The following is a 13,679-nucleotide window of genomic DNA, read 5'->3' as shown; positions in this document are numbered from 1 at the left end:
TCGTTCGTCAAAATCGTTAAAAAATTATATCTGTATTTATCGTTGGCGTAAACCAACATAAAACAACGAGCGATGGACTGTCAACAAAAACGGACCTTTGAACGAATCGGATGGTTATTCCCTCTTTCTAAAAGCAGAAACTTCAAAATCAATACTTTCCTCGTACTAACATCGGAAATAATATACATTTATATGAAAAATAATCGTACGCGGGCGCACGAACATTTTCCTTACAAATATATTTTCACGTTTACGAGCTTTATTTCTACAGATATCAAATCGAAATGATTAATTTTCACAGTTTGATGCAGCACGATATCCGTTTAGATAGTTTTTAATTTCGTATATCATATTTTTAACGTTTCCATATTATTATACAAACAGATCGAAACAACAAACACGTGGGGAAGCCATTGTACAGATGACGTAACGCGTACGCGGGACGGTCCATAGCTTTCTTCCTGCCGCTTAATCCGCCATTCGGAATTAGTTCGTGGCACGCGTCGCAACCGAGCTTCGTCCTCTCGTTGATTGCAGTTAATTAGAATATTTTATTTAACGTACGCTCTAATTTTATATATCGATCGAACGTCGAAAACGCGATTTTCACGGGTGAATTTATCAACATCGATCACGCTCAACTACGAAATATATTCTACTGCGTTCCTTAACCTAACAACCATACAAGCCATCGTTATTTTCGATGATAGAATGCGAGAGGTACGACGTCTGGATTTTCGTCATCAATTTTACTTATTTACAATAATAAATGATGTTCGACATATAACGACGACTGGTAAGCGTTAGTTGAAAAAGATTATTATTTATCGTCGCAATAATCACTACATGAACCTTTAGTTATACAGGCGTCAAATTGAAACGAATAATTTTTACAGTTTGGCGTAACAAGATATCCGTTTAGATAATTTTTAACTTCGTATATCATATTTTTAACGTTGCGATATTTTCATTCAAATAGATCGAAACAACAAGCACGTGGGGAAGCCATTGAAAAGATGACGTAACGCGTACGCGCGACGGTCCATAGCTTCCTTCCTGCCGCCTAATCCGCCATTCCAAATCGTTTCGTGGCACGCGTCGCAACAGAGCTTCGTCCGTTCGTTAATTGCAGTTAATTAGAATAGTTTATTCAACGTGTACCATTATTTTACATACCGATCGAACGTCGAAAAAGCGATATCCGCGGGTAAATTTATTAACATCGATCACGCTCGACTACGAAATATAACTTATTCTACCGCATTCCTTAACCTAACAACCATACAAGCCATCGTTACTTTTGATTATAGAATGGGAGAGGTACGACGTCTGGATTTTCGTCTTCAATTTTACTTATTTACAATGAGAAATGGTGTTGGACACACGACGACGAGTGGTAAGCATTAGTCGAAAAAGGTTCTTATTTATTATCGCTGTAATCCTTACTCGAACATTTTATCAAATCGTAACGATTAATTTTCATAATTTTATGTAGCAAGATATCCGTTTCGATAGTTTTTAACTTCGTATATCATATTTTTAACGTTTTGATATTTCTATACAAATAGATCGAAACAACAAGCACGCGGGGAAGCCATTGCAAAGCTGACGTAACGCGCATGCTCGACGATACAGCTTCCTTGTTGCCGCTTAATCCGCCATTCTGAATCAGTTCGTGGCACGTGTCCCAACCAAGCTTCGTCCTCTCGTTAATTGCAGGTAATCAAAATATTTTATTTAACGTGCACCATTATTTTATATACCGATCGAATGCCGAAAACGCGATTTTTCCGATAAAATTTGTTAACATCGGTCGCGCTCAACTGCGAATCGTAAATTGTACCGCGTTCCTTAACCTAACATAACCATATAAGCAATCGTTATTTACGATCGTACAACGGAAGAGCTACGACGTTCGCATTTTCCTCATCAATTTTACTTATTTACAATAATAAATGGTGTACGACACACAACGACGACTGGTAAGCGTTAGTTGAAAAAGATTATTTTTTATCGTCGCAATAGTCTCTACATGAACGTTTAGTTATACAGGCGTCAAATTGAAACGAATAATTTTTACAGTTTGGTGTAACAAGATATCCGTTTAGATAGTTTTTAATTTCGTATATCATATTTTTAACGTTTCGATATTCTCATACAAATAGATCGAAACAACAAACGCGGGGAAGCCATTGGAATGATGACGTAACGCGTACGCGCGACGGTCCATAGCTTCCTTCCTGCCGCTTAATCCGCCATTCTAAATTGTCTCGTGCCAAGCGTTGCACTCGAGCTTCGTCCTCTCGTTAATTAGAATTATTAGTTAATTAGAATATTTTATCTAACGTTCACTCAGATTTTATATAGCGACGAATACCAAAAATGCGATTTCCGCGAGTGAATTTATTAATAACGATCACGCTCAATTGCGAAATATAACTTATTCTACTGCGTTCCTTAACCTAACATAATCATCTAAGCCATCGTTCTTTCGATTATAGAATGGAAGAGGTACGATGTCCGGATTATCAATTTTACTTACGTACAATAAGAAGTGATATTCGAAACAGGACGACGAGTGGTGCGTAGTAGTTAAGAAATATTGCTATTGTCACTAATCTTTTCGGGAAAGTTTAGTTAATTCTATATTTACCTTTTCAGGACGTAAATTCTGTGAATTTGTTCGTGAGCGTTAACGATACAGTGTGCCCCGTGTTCCTAGAAAGAAGCAAGATGGATTCGGCTAGAGTTCAACAGAATAGACGTCTTCCATTTAAGTTTATACATTCATTCTTCGATTAAGCAGTGTTCTTTCAGCGAAACTTCTTTTAGTAATTTGCCGTCAGAGTATATTTTTTGTTCGATTGTACATTTTTTGGGAAGTGCGTTTTATATACGTGGAATAGTTGATAATTCGGAATTCATTCAAATTGATTAACGTTGATGTAACATTTCTTTAATTTTACATTAGTGGATTTTACATGGATTCTTTCAACCTTCATCGTCGTCATGTGATTAATAATCGACATCATCAGGATAGGGAGGAGTTGTGCACGGTCGTCACCGCGCAGTTGAATCTTTCTAGACGCAACCCACTTTTTATCGAGCACTTGTTTATGGTCGAGATTTGTCTCGTACCATTTTCTGTGCATTTACGCTGGTTGCTCTGCCTTCGTCCAGCATTATAAAATAACCGAGGACATTCTACTCTCCTCCTTATTTTTTAGACCTGCTTCAGATGTCGTTAATTGATCTCACGTCGAGGACGATCGATGGGAAAATCTATGTACGCGAACGCGCTTAATCTACATTATTTTAACGAGTCGACGTCCGTCTTGGAATATCACTGCGAAATAAAAATTGTAGACTTTTCGTCGATAGTACATGACAGAACGAATACTGCTTAAATCACGGAGTGGATGTATCATTCGACGGATCGTTTCCTGATTGCTGTAATGCGGTTGACAGTTCTTTAGCCGTAAGATATTTTTGAATTATTCATGCTTTTACTGCAGCTGTATTTCGTTTTGTATTCTGCAGTTTATTTTATTGTGGGTTTCTCAGAAAACCGATCTCTTAATTTCATTTTTTTTTTCTTTTTTCAACCATTAATAGTGCACACCTGCACTCTACTTAGATATGATCTTAGAAGAAATTCTACAAGATATTGTATAGAAATGATCTAGGAGAAATATGTAATTGCATGCAGGCTTATGTACATTTTCCTTAAAAATATAGTTTTCACGCTTAGGAGCTTTATTTTGAGAGATATTAAATTGAAACGATTAATTTTCATAGTATGGAGTAGTCGGATATCAATTTAGATAGTTTTTAAATTCGTATATCATATTTTTAATGTTCCGATATTTTCGTACAAATAGATCGAAATGTTACAAGCATGTGGGGAAGCCATTGCAAAGGTGACGTAATGCGCAAGCGCAGCGGTCCACAGCCTCCTTGCTGCCTCAGAATCCACCATTTTGAATAATGATTGGCACGTGTTATGACCAAGCTTTTTTCTTGCAGGTAATTAGAATATTTTATCTAACGTACGCTCTAATTTTATGTACCGATCGAATGTCGAAAACGCGATTTCCACAAGTGAATTTATTAACATCGATTACGTTCAATTGCGAAATATAACTTATTCTACTGCGTTCCTTAACCTAACATAATCATCTAAGCCCCATCGTTCTCTCGATTATAGGATGGAAGAGGTACGATGTTCGGATTATCAATTTTACTTACGTACAATAAGAAGTGATATTCGATACAGGACGACGAGTGATGCGCAATAGTTAAAAAATATTGCTATTGTCACTGTAATCTTTTTGGGAACGTTTAGTTAATTCTATATTTACCTTTTCAGGGCGTAGATTCTGTAAATTTGTTCGTTAGCGTTAACAACACAGTGTGGCCCATGTTCCTAGAAAGAAGCAAGATTGATTTGGCTAGAGTTCAACAAAGTAGACGTCTTCCGTTTAAGTTTATACATTCATTCTTCGATTAAGCAGTGTTCTTTCAGCGAAACTTCTTTTAGTAATTTGCCGTCAGAGTATATTTTTTGTTCGATTGTACATTTTTTGGGAAGTGCGTTTTATATACGTGGAATAGTTGATAATTCGGAATTCATTCAAATTGATTAATGTTGATGTAACATTATTTCTTTAATTTTACATTAGTGGATTTTATATGGATTCTTTCAACCTTCATCGTCGTCATGTGATTAATAATCGACATCATCAGGATAGGGAGGAGTTGTGCACGGTCGTCACCGCGCAGTTGAATCTTTCTAGACGCAACCCACTTTTTATCGAGCACTTGTTTATGGTCGAGATTTGTCTCGTACCATTTTCTGTGCATTTACGCTGGTTGCTCTGCCTTCGTCCAGCATTATAAAATAACCGAGGACATTCTACTCTCCTCCTTATTTTTTAGACCTGCTTCAGATGTCGTTAATTGATCTCACGTCGAGGACGATCGATGGGAAAATCTATGTACGCGAACGCGCTTAATCTACATTATTTTAACGAGTCGACGTCCGTCTTGGAATATCACTGCGAAATAAAAATTGTAGACTTTTCGTTGATAGTACATGACAGAACGAATACTGCTTAAATCACGGAGTGGATGTATCATTCGACGGATCGTTTCCTGATTGCTGTAATGCGGTTGACAGTTCTTTAGCCGTAAGATATTTTTGAATTATTCATGCTTTTACTGCAGCTGTATTTCGTTTTGTATTCTACAGTTTATTTTATTGTGGGTTTCTCAGAAAACCGATCTTCTTGATTTCATTCTTTTTTTTTTTCTTTTTTTCGACCATTAATAGTGCAGATCTGCGTTCTACTTAGATATGATCTTAGAAGAAATTCTACAAGATATTATATAGAAATGATCTAGGAGAAATATGTAATTGCATGCAGGCTTATGTACATTTTCCTTAAAAATATAGTTTTCACGCTTAGGAGCTTTATTTTGAGAGATATTAAATTGAAAAATTTATATCATATTTTTAATATTCCGATATTTTCGTACAAATGGATCGAAATGTTACAAGCACGTGGGGAAGCCATTGCAAAGGTGACGTAATGCGCAAGCGCGGCGGTCCACAGCCCCCTTACTGCCTCAGAATCCTCGTTGATTGCAGGTAATTAGAATATTTTATTTAACGTACACTCCTATGTTATATACCGCTAGAATATCGAAAACAATTTTCGCTGGTAAATTTATTAACATCGATCACGCTCAATTACGAAATATAACATATTTTACTACGTTCCTTAACGTAACATAACCATCTAAGTCATCGTTACTTTCAATTATAGAATGGAAGAGGTAGGACGTCCAGATTTTCGTCATCAATTTTACTTATTTACAATAATAAATGGTGTTCGACACACAACAACGACTGGTAAGCGTTAGTTGAAAAAAATAGTTATTTATTGTCACTATAATATTTTCGAGAACGTTTACTTAATTCTATATCTACTTTTTCAGGATGTAGACGTGATTTCTTTCGTTATTGTTGACATTACATCGTGGCTAGTTTTCTTAAAAATAAGCAAGATGAATTTAGTTACATTCGAACAGAATTGACATCTTGACAGTACGAACGCTACTTAAATCGTGGAAGGAAGCGTTCCTTGATCTAACAACCAGCTAAGGAATCATTATTTTCGATGATAGAAAGAAAGAAGTATAAAGTTCAAAATTTTCGTCATCAGTTTTACTTATCTATGATAAGCAATGGTATTGGACACAGGACGACAACTGATAAGCAATAGTTGACATATATTATTATTTATTTTCACGTTACCCTTTACGATAACGTTTAGCTAATTCTACATTTATTTTTTCAGGTTATAGGCATTGCGATTTCGTCCGTTATTGTTAACAATGCATCGTGGCCCGTGTTCCTTGAAATAAGCATGGTGAATTTAGTTACAGTCGAACAGAATTGACATCTGTTTACACATTCATTCTTCGATTAAACAGTGTTCTGTTAACGATACTTTTACATCCGAGTATATTTTTCTTCCGATTACATTTTTCATTTAATATACATCGAGTAGCTGATAATTCAAAGTTTATTCAAGTTGGATAACGTTATCGTAACTTCATTCCTTTAATCGATGAAAAAATCTATTTAAGCGAACGCGTCTTAAATAACACTATTTCAACGAATCATATGGTCTCTCTTGAAATATCGCTGCGAAATAGAAACGATAGGCTTTTCGTCGATAGTATACGACAGAACGAACACTGTTTAAATCGAAATATATGTGTTAATTGGGTCGTGGATTCCCGGATAGCAGTTCCTAAGTATCACGCTCGTTAGAGCAAGATGGTTCTTTATTCTCTTGTCTGATGAGGAATACTTAACATTTTGATATTTTTATTATAACACTATTTTTATTAACTTTGTTAATTTTTTTTTTTTTTTTTTTTTCTTTTAGGAAGCCTATGTTGTAATTTCGTTCTACTGTTTGGATACGGATAAAAGAACAATTCAACGCTCTAGTTGGAAATGGTCTTTGTAAAATTGCGACTCATGGTTAGCATTGTTTAATGATATTTTAGTATTTTTTATCGCCATGTACTTTATTATAGGTTTCAATACTGCATTTTTATTATTTTCCTAAAATAGGAAAGCCTCCTTCCTCTAGGATCTATCATGAATATGAAGATGAGAAAGGAAAGGAAAGGAGCCAGGAAGATGCGATGGAAGCAATAACGAAGGATGGAATCTTGAAGAATCTTCCATTGGATTAAAATCAGCAGGAAAACAACGCTTCCTTCATTTTACCGAACCGAAAGAAGACTCGCCTCTCCTTCGTGCGTATTGCTTCTTTAAATCTGCTTAAGCTCCAACGTTCTACGTAATTCTCGGCGATATTGCGCACCCCTAAGCGTTTCTGCATGACACCCTAAGCGATCCTGCGATACCCTGAGCGTTTCTGCGATACCCTGAGCGTTTCTGCGACACCCTGAGCGTTTCTGCGACACCCTGAGCGTTTCTGCGACACCCTGAGCGTTTCTGCGATACACCCTGAGCGTTTCTGCGATACCCTGAGCGTTTCTGCGATACCCTGAGCGTTTCTGCGACACCCTGAGGGTTTCTGCGACACCCTGAGCGTTTCTGCGACACCCCGAGCGTTTCTGCGACACCCCGAGCGTTTCTGCGACACCCCGAGCGTTTCTGCGACACCCCGAGCGTTTCTGCGACACCCCGAGCGTTTCTGCGACACCCCGAGCGTTTCTGCGACACCCCGAGCGTTTCTGCGACACCCCGAGCGTTTCTGCGACATCCCGAGCGTTTCTGCGACACTACCTTGAGCGTACCTTGGATACCCTAAGCGATCTTGCATGATACCCTGAGCGTTTCTGCGACACCCTCAGCGTACCTGCGCAATCCCTAACGTCGTATTCTGTTCAATTCTCAGCGTTTTGCGTAACCACCAGCATTTCAAACGATTCCCCTGCTTTAGTCTTGCGCATAATTGCGATGTTTTACGAAAAATTACAAGATAGAAACAAATTTGTTAGAATCATTGTTATAATATTGTTGGAGTTTATAGAGCGTTGAAAAAATGAAACTTCAATTGGAAGGTAGTACATCAGTTGATTTTTTCTTTCCGGAATGTTAACATAAAATTGTTTTATACTTCACAAGATATTACGTGCGGTGCAACGTTTAAGCGGTTGTATTATTGTTTAAATCTTATTTTATATCGACCAATCGTATATTATAGATTCTTTAAATAATTGTAAAGTGATAGAAAGCATACATAAACTTGGGTGCGTTAAGAAAACTATTATTTAAGTATAATTTTATATCGAACAAACGTATATTGTAAACCGTTTAAATAATTGTATAGTGATAAGAAGCGTATATAAACAATGGTGCGTTGAGAAAAATATTTAAATATAATTTTAACTCGAGTAAACGTATAGTATAGAATGTTCAAATAATTAGTTAAACTAATAGAAAGTATACATAAATTCTGATGCGTTGAGAGAATTATCGTTTAATTATAATTTTATACCGAACAAACGTATATTGTAAAATTGTTTAAATAATTGTAAAGTGATAGAAAGCATACATAAATTTGATGCATTAAGAGAATTTTAGACCACCGTTGGGCGTATCGAAAACCGTCGTCCAGTATTTATCCGTAACAACAAACATCTTTTTAGACAATTCTTAGGATATCGCGTGACCCCAGCTTCGCGAATAATTGAAATGCTCATATACTAAAAAAGAAAAAATATTATTTTTATCATTGTAATAAGAAAGCGTCGAAAAAAAGGAAGGCAGTATGTAAGCAGATTTCTGTTCTGCGAAACGTTCGATTAAAATTATTTTCTACGTACTACGAGCGGTATAAAGCTTGAGCGGCGGGGTTGTATTCTGTAAATATTAGTTTGATACTACCGAGCGTACATATGTAGCGTACATTGCTTAAATGATTGTAAAACGACAAAAAATAAAAATGATCTAGGTTTAGCGCGGTTCAACGCGGTCCAACGCGTGTACCGGAAATTTTAGGGCATGGTAGAGCGTTTCAACTACCGTGAATCCATTCGTGCGTAATTAAGCGTGTTGCGTAATTCCGAACAGATTGGCGTAACCCTTAGAAATATTGCGTAAACCCCTAACCCTTATTTAGGTAAATTTTCTGGCTCTGCCAGACGCAACGCAGCGATTTCGCCCACTACGTGGTTTGGCGTAAGTATCCATTTGGCAAGGTATGGTTTTTTTTTTACACGTAAGTCCTATCGATTTTTCGCAACGTCCGACGTGGACACCCAGAGTTTTGTCTTTTTCAGGTTATCTGCAACCTCGGAGTTATTCATTTACCTACATACTATCGAGGTTACTGAAGCGATGGTATTTTTTTTGCATAATGTTAAGGGCATTGCGTCGTTTTGAACGAATGCGCGTAATCAGTAGTTTCTTTTTTTTTTTGTATGAAGCCCACCGTATCTATATAATCCTTACAAATTTTGTGTAAACCTTTGCGTGTATTCAGCCGAACTTCTGTGGTCTAACTTCGGTGTAATCCAGACGCGACCCAACGATTTGCAGTAAGTATTTTTCTCACTTAAATGCCTTTATGTTCGTTCCGTAATTCTACGCGTGTTGCGTAAATTGCATAGTATCTGCAACCCGCAGCTCATTTTCCTAGGTACCAGCGAAGTTATTTAAACTGCGGCATTTTTTTTCATAGTTCGGGATATTTTCGTTTTATCCGAAGAATCCGCGTTTTTATATAGCCTAACGTCTCTGTGTAAACCGTGGCGTGTATTTAGCTTCATTTTAGCGTGTCTACTTAACTCTAACGTTTCCACATTATCACTTAGTTATCGACCGTATTTTTTTTTTTTAACGTGATCTCTATTCGTCGCGTAATTCTTCGCGTATATAGTAATTTGGAGGGTATTTAGAGCCCTAGCTTATTTTCCATGATACTTGATGGGTTACTTACCAGACAGAATATTTGCATAGTCCCAGGGGTACTTCCGATGAATCGTTGCAATGTCCAACTTCTTTACAACGCCAAGCGATTTTGCGAAACCTTTGCACGATTTGAAAGCCCTAGTGTAACGTAACGTAGCGTAACGTATTTTTACATAACGATCCCGAGATTTGTCGAAAGTACTTCTTTTTTCTTTTTTCATAATGGTTGTCGGAGGTTTTTCTTTTTGACATTCTTAACAGCTGCGTTATTCGTAGAATACTCTAAGCAGCTTATTTTCGTAGATACTAGCTAGGTTATTGAAACGACAGCATTTTTTCTTTTTTTCTTTTTTATAATTCGTAGGGCACTCGTTAGATCCGACGAATCTGCGTAAATACTAGGATTTTACTCGTAGATGACCGTGTACTTTCATGTGTATCTGCAACTATCAGCTTATTAATCGAAGATATTACCGAGGTTATATGATCGACTGTATTTATTTTGCGTAATCTGTGGGGCACTCGCGTTATTTCCGAAGAATCTGCGTAAATACTAGGGTTTTCAGGAAATGCAGCGTTTCTGTGTAATCCTTGTAGATTTGGCGTCGGTAATAGGGCGTATTTAGGTAGCCTCCGAGAGTGCGGCGTAATCCGATTGTTTCCGCGTTACCACCCTGTGATTTCGCGTAAGTACTTGCATTTATACGTAATACTTGTGTAAATTCCTGTCGGTTTTCGATAACTCGTGGATGACCGTGTAGTTCCCGTGTATTTAAAACTGTCGGCTTATTAATCGAAGATATTACCGAGGTTATATGATCGACTGAATTTTTTTTTGCATAATCTGTGGGGCACTCGCGTTATTTCCGACGAATCTGCGTAAATACTAGGGTTTTCAGGAAATGCAGCGTTTCTGTGTAATCCTTGTAGATTTGGCGTCGGTAATAGGGCGTATTTAGGTGGCCTCCGAGAATGCGGCGTAATCCGATTGTTTCCGCGTTACCACCCTGTGATTTCGCGTAAGTACTTGCATTTATACGTAACACTTGTGTAAATTCCTGTCGGTTTTTCGATAACTCGTAGATGACCGTGTAGTTCCCGTGTATTTACAACTGTCGGCTTATTAATCGAAGATATTACCGAGGTTATGTGATCGACTGCATTTTTTTTTTTGCATAATCCGCGGGGCACTCGTTATATCCGACGAATTTGCGTAACTACTAGCATTTTCATAAAGTCCGGCATTTCTGCGTAACCTACAGATTTTACAAAAATCTAAGTACGCAATCTACAGCGTGGGACATAACCCCACTGTTTTCGCTTTACCATCCGGTGATTAGAAGTATTTGTCCGTTTTCTTTTTAGGTAATCCCTCGGTTTTTCAATAGTTCCTAACGTACCGACGTAGTTCCTAGGTTTATCAGCAATACCCAGGTTATTTTCTTAGATACTAGCGAGGTTACTTAAACGACATTTTTGGCCTCCGAGCTTTCTCCGTAATCTCATTTTTTTCCAGGATATCTGTAATGATCAGCTTATTAATTCTAGATATTAACGAGGTTATTTAGTCGATAGCATTTTTGAATAGTCCCTGAGGCGGTTGCATTATTTACGTAGACTATACGAACTACCAGCATCTTTATAAAGCTCATCGTTTCTGGGTAACCCTTACAGATTTTGGCTTATCCGACTGGCGATTTGAAGTAAGTATTTGTGCTTTATTTTTTATTTTTATGTAATATCTGTCTTCAATAATTACTAATATACCGACGTAATTTCTAGGTTATCCGTAGTACCCATCTTATTTCCCTAGATTCTAGAGAGGTTACTTAAACGACAACATCGTTGCATAATCCCAGGGGCATATTCGTTATTTCCTACGAATCAAGTAACGACCAGCGTCTTCATAAAGTGCAGCATTTCTGTATATCCTCATAGATTTGTCGTCAATCCTAGAACATATTTAGGTGGCCTCCGAGCGTCAGGCGTAACGTCATAGTGTCCGCATAAGCGAATAAATTTGTTTCTACCTAATGCTTGTCAAAATGCTTGTCGATTTTGCATAATTCCTAAATGTCCGTGTAATTTCCACGGTATCTTCATCCACCAACTTACTAATCCTAGATATTAACGTAGTTATTTAATAAACAGCAATTAGCATAGTCCGTGGGGCGTTTGCGTTATTATCGAAAAATCGGCGTAACCACCAGCATTTCCATAAAGCTCGTTTCTATGTAACCCTTACAAATTTTGCAAAAATTCTAGTACGTATTATGGTGGTTTAGAGTGGTTCGACGTAATTCCACAGTAATCGCATAAAAACCATCCAGTGATATGAAGTAATTATTTTTCTTATGCTCCTCTCTCTTAGGTAATCGATTGGTTTTTCCTGTTTATCTGTAATGCCCAGCTTATTTTTCTAAATATTACGTAGAATCGATAAATGACAACATATTTGCATAATCCCAGGGGCACCGCCATATGGGTGTGAACGTAAGTGTGTACGTACGAATGAGAGCGTAGAGTGCCTCTACCGGCCATTTTCTAAAACAGGTAGCAGGCCTCCGTAATTTCCGTGTAATCACTCTCAGACTGATTTTAGTGTCTAATATTTGTTTCATTTTATTGTATACTATTTGCCTGATTTTATTGTATAATATTTGTCTCATTTTAATATATACTATTTGTTTAATTTTATTGCATGATATTTGTGTGATTTTATTATATAATATTAAACAGAGGAGAAACTATAAGTAGACATCAGAATTTGAATGTTTGTGATTGATCATTTATACGACGCCTTTGAATAATCGTCTAAAAAGAAAACGGTTACATCAAGCTTGCGTCTTTATTGAATAAGAGACACGACTGAGCTTCGATGACATTCCGCCTGCAGTACGTCTGATTTGCGTTCAGTATTCTATCAGACTTCCTTCTGTTTCATGTTAAATTATGCGGCATAAGCTGTGGAAAGATTGTAAAAGAGACGTATAAGAACTGTATGAGAGTTGTGCAAAAGTTGTGTGAGATGTGCAAAATGTGTGTAAAAGTTGTGTGAGACTTACGTAAAAGGTGCGTAAAACTTGTGAGAAAATTCTGTAAAAGTTGTAGAAAAAGTATTGTCTGAAGGTTGTGTCTGAGGTTGTGTCTGAGGTTGTGTCTGAAGGTTGTGTTTGAAGGTTGGGTCTGAGGTTGTGTCTGCAGGTTGTGTCTGAAGGTAGTGTCTGAAGGTTGGGTCTGAGGTTGGGTCTGAAGGTTGTGTCCGAAGGTTGCGTCCGAAGGTTGGGTCTGAGGTTGTGTCTGCAGGTTGTGTCTGAAGGTAGTGTCTGAAGGTTGTGTCCGAGGTTGCGTCTGAAGGTTGTGTCCGAAGGTTGCGTCCGAAGGTTGTGTCCGAGGTTGCGTCTGAAGGTTGCGTCCGAAGGTTGCGTCCGAAGGTTGTGTCCGAGGTTGCGTCTGAAGGTTGTGTCTGAAGGTTGTGTCTGAAGGTTGTGTCCGAGGTTGCGTCTGAAGGTTGTGTCTGAAGGTTGTGTCCGAGGTTGTGTCTAAAGGTTGTGTCTGAAAGTTGTGTCTGAAGGTTGTGTCCGAGGTTGTGTCCGAAGTTGTGTCTGAAGGTTGTGTCCGAGGTTGTGTCTGAAGGTTGTGTCCGGGGTTGTGTCTGAAGGTTGTGTCCGGGGTTGTGTCTGAAGGTTGTGACTGAACGTTTTCTCTGCAGATT

At 37.8% G+C, this 13,679-nt stretch overlaps 2 long non-coding RNA genes across 2 annotated transcripts; one reads left to right on the top strand and one right to left on the bottom strand.

The window, feature by feature from the left end:
• Positions 1 to 485: 485 nt before the first annotated feature.
• LOC127068142 (uncharacterized) lies at positions 486 to 4,363 on the top strand. The gene is made up of 8 exons (XR_007782839.1): positions 486 to 796; positions 980 to 1,207; positions 1,311 to 1,396; positions 1,569 to 1,719; positions 2,502 to 2,581; positions 2,662 to 3,478; positions 3,882 to 4,026; positions 4,208 to 4,363. It is a non-coding gene; the product is annotated as an uncharacterized LOC127068142 (long non-coding RNA).
• Positions 4,364 to 12,560: 8,197 nt separating this feature from the next.
• On the bottom strand, positions 12,561 to 13,294 carry LOC127068145 (uncharacterized). The gene is made up of 2 exons (XR_007782843.1): positions 13,030 to 13,294; positions 12,561 to 12,928 (listed from the first exon to the last, which is right to left on the bottom strand). It is a non-coding gene; the product is annotated as an uncharacterized LOC127068145 (long non-coding RNA).
• Positions 13,295 to 13,679: the final 385 nt, after the last annotated feature.

This window comes from Vespula vulgaris, chromosome 12 (assembly GCF_905475345.1).
Source record: "Vespula vulgaris chromosome 12, iyVesVulg1.1, whole genome shotgun sequence".
Taxonomy (NCBI): Eukaryota; Metazoa; Arthropoda; class Insecta; order Hymenoptera; family Vespidae; genus Vespula; species Vespula vulgaris.
This window is presented reverse-complemented; position numbering and strand designations above follow the sequence as displayed.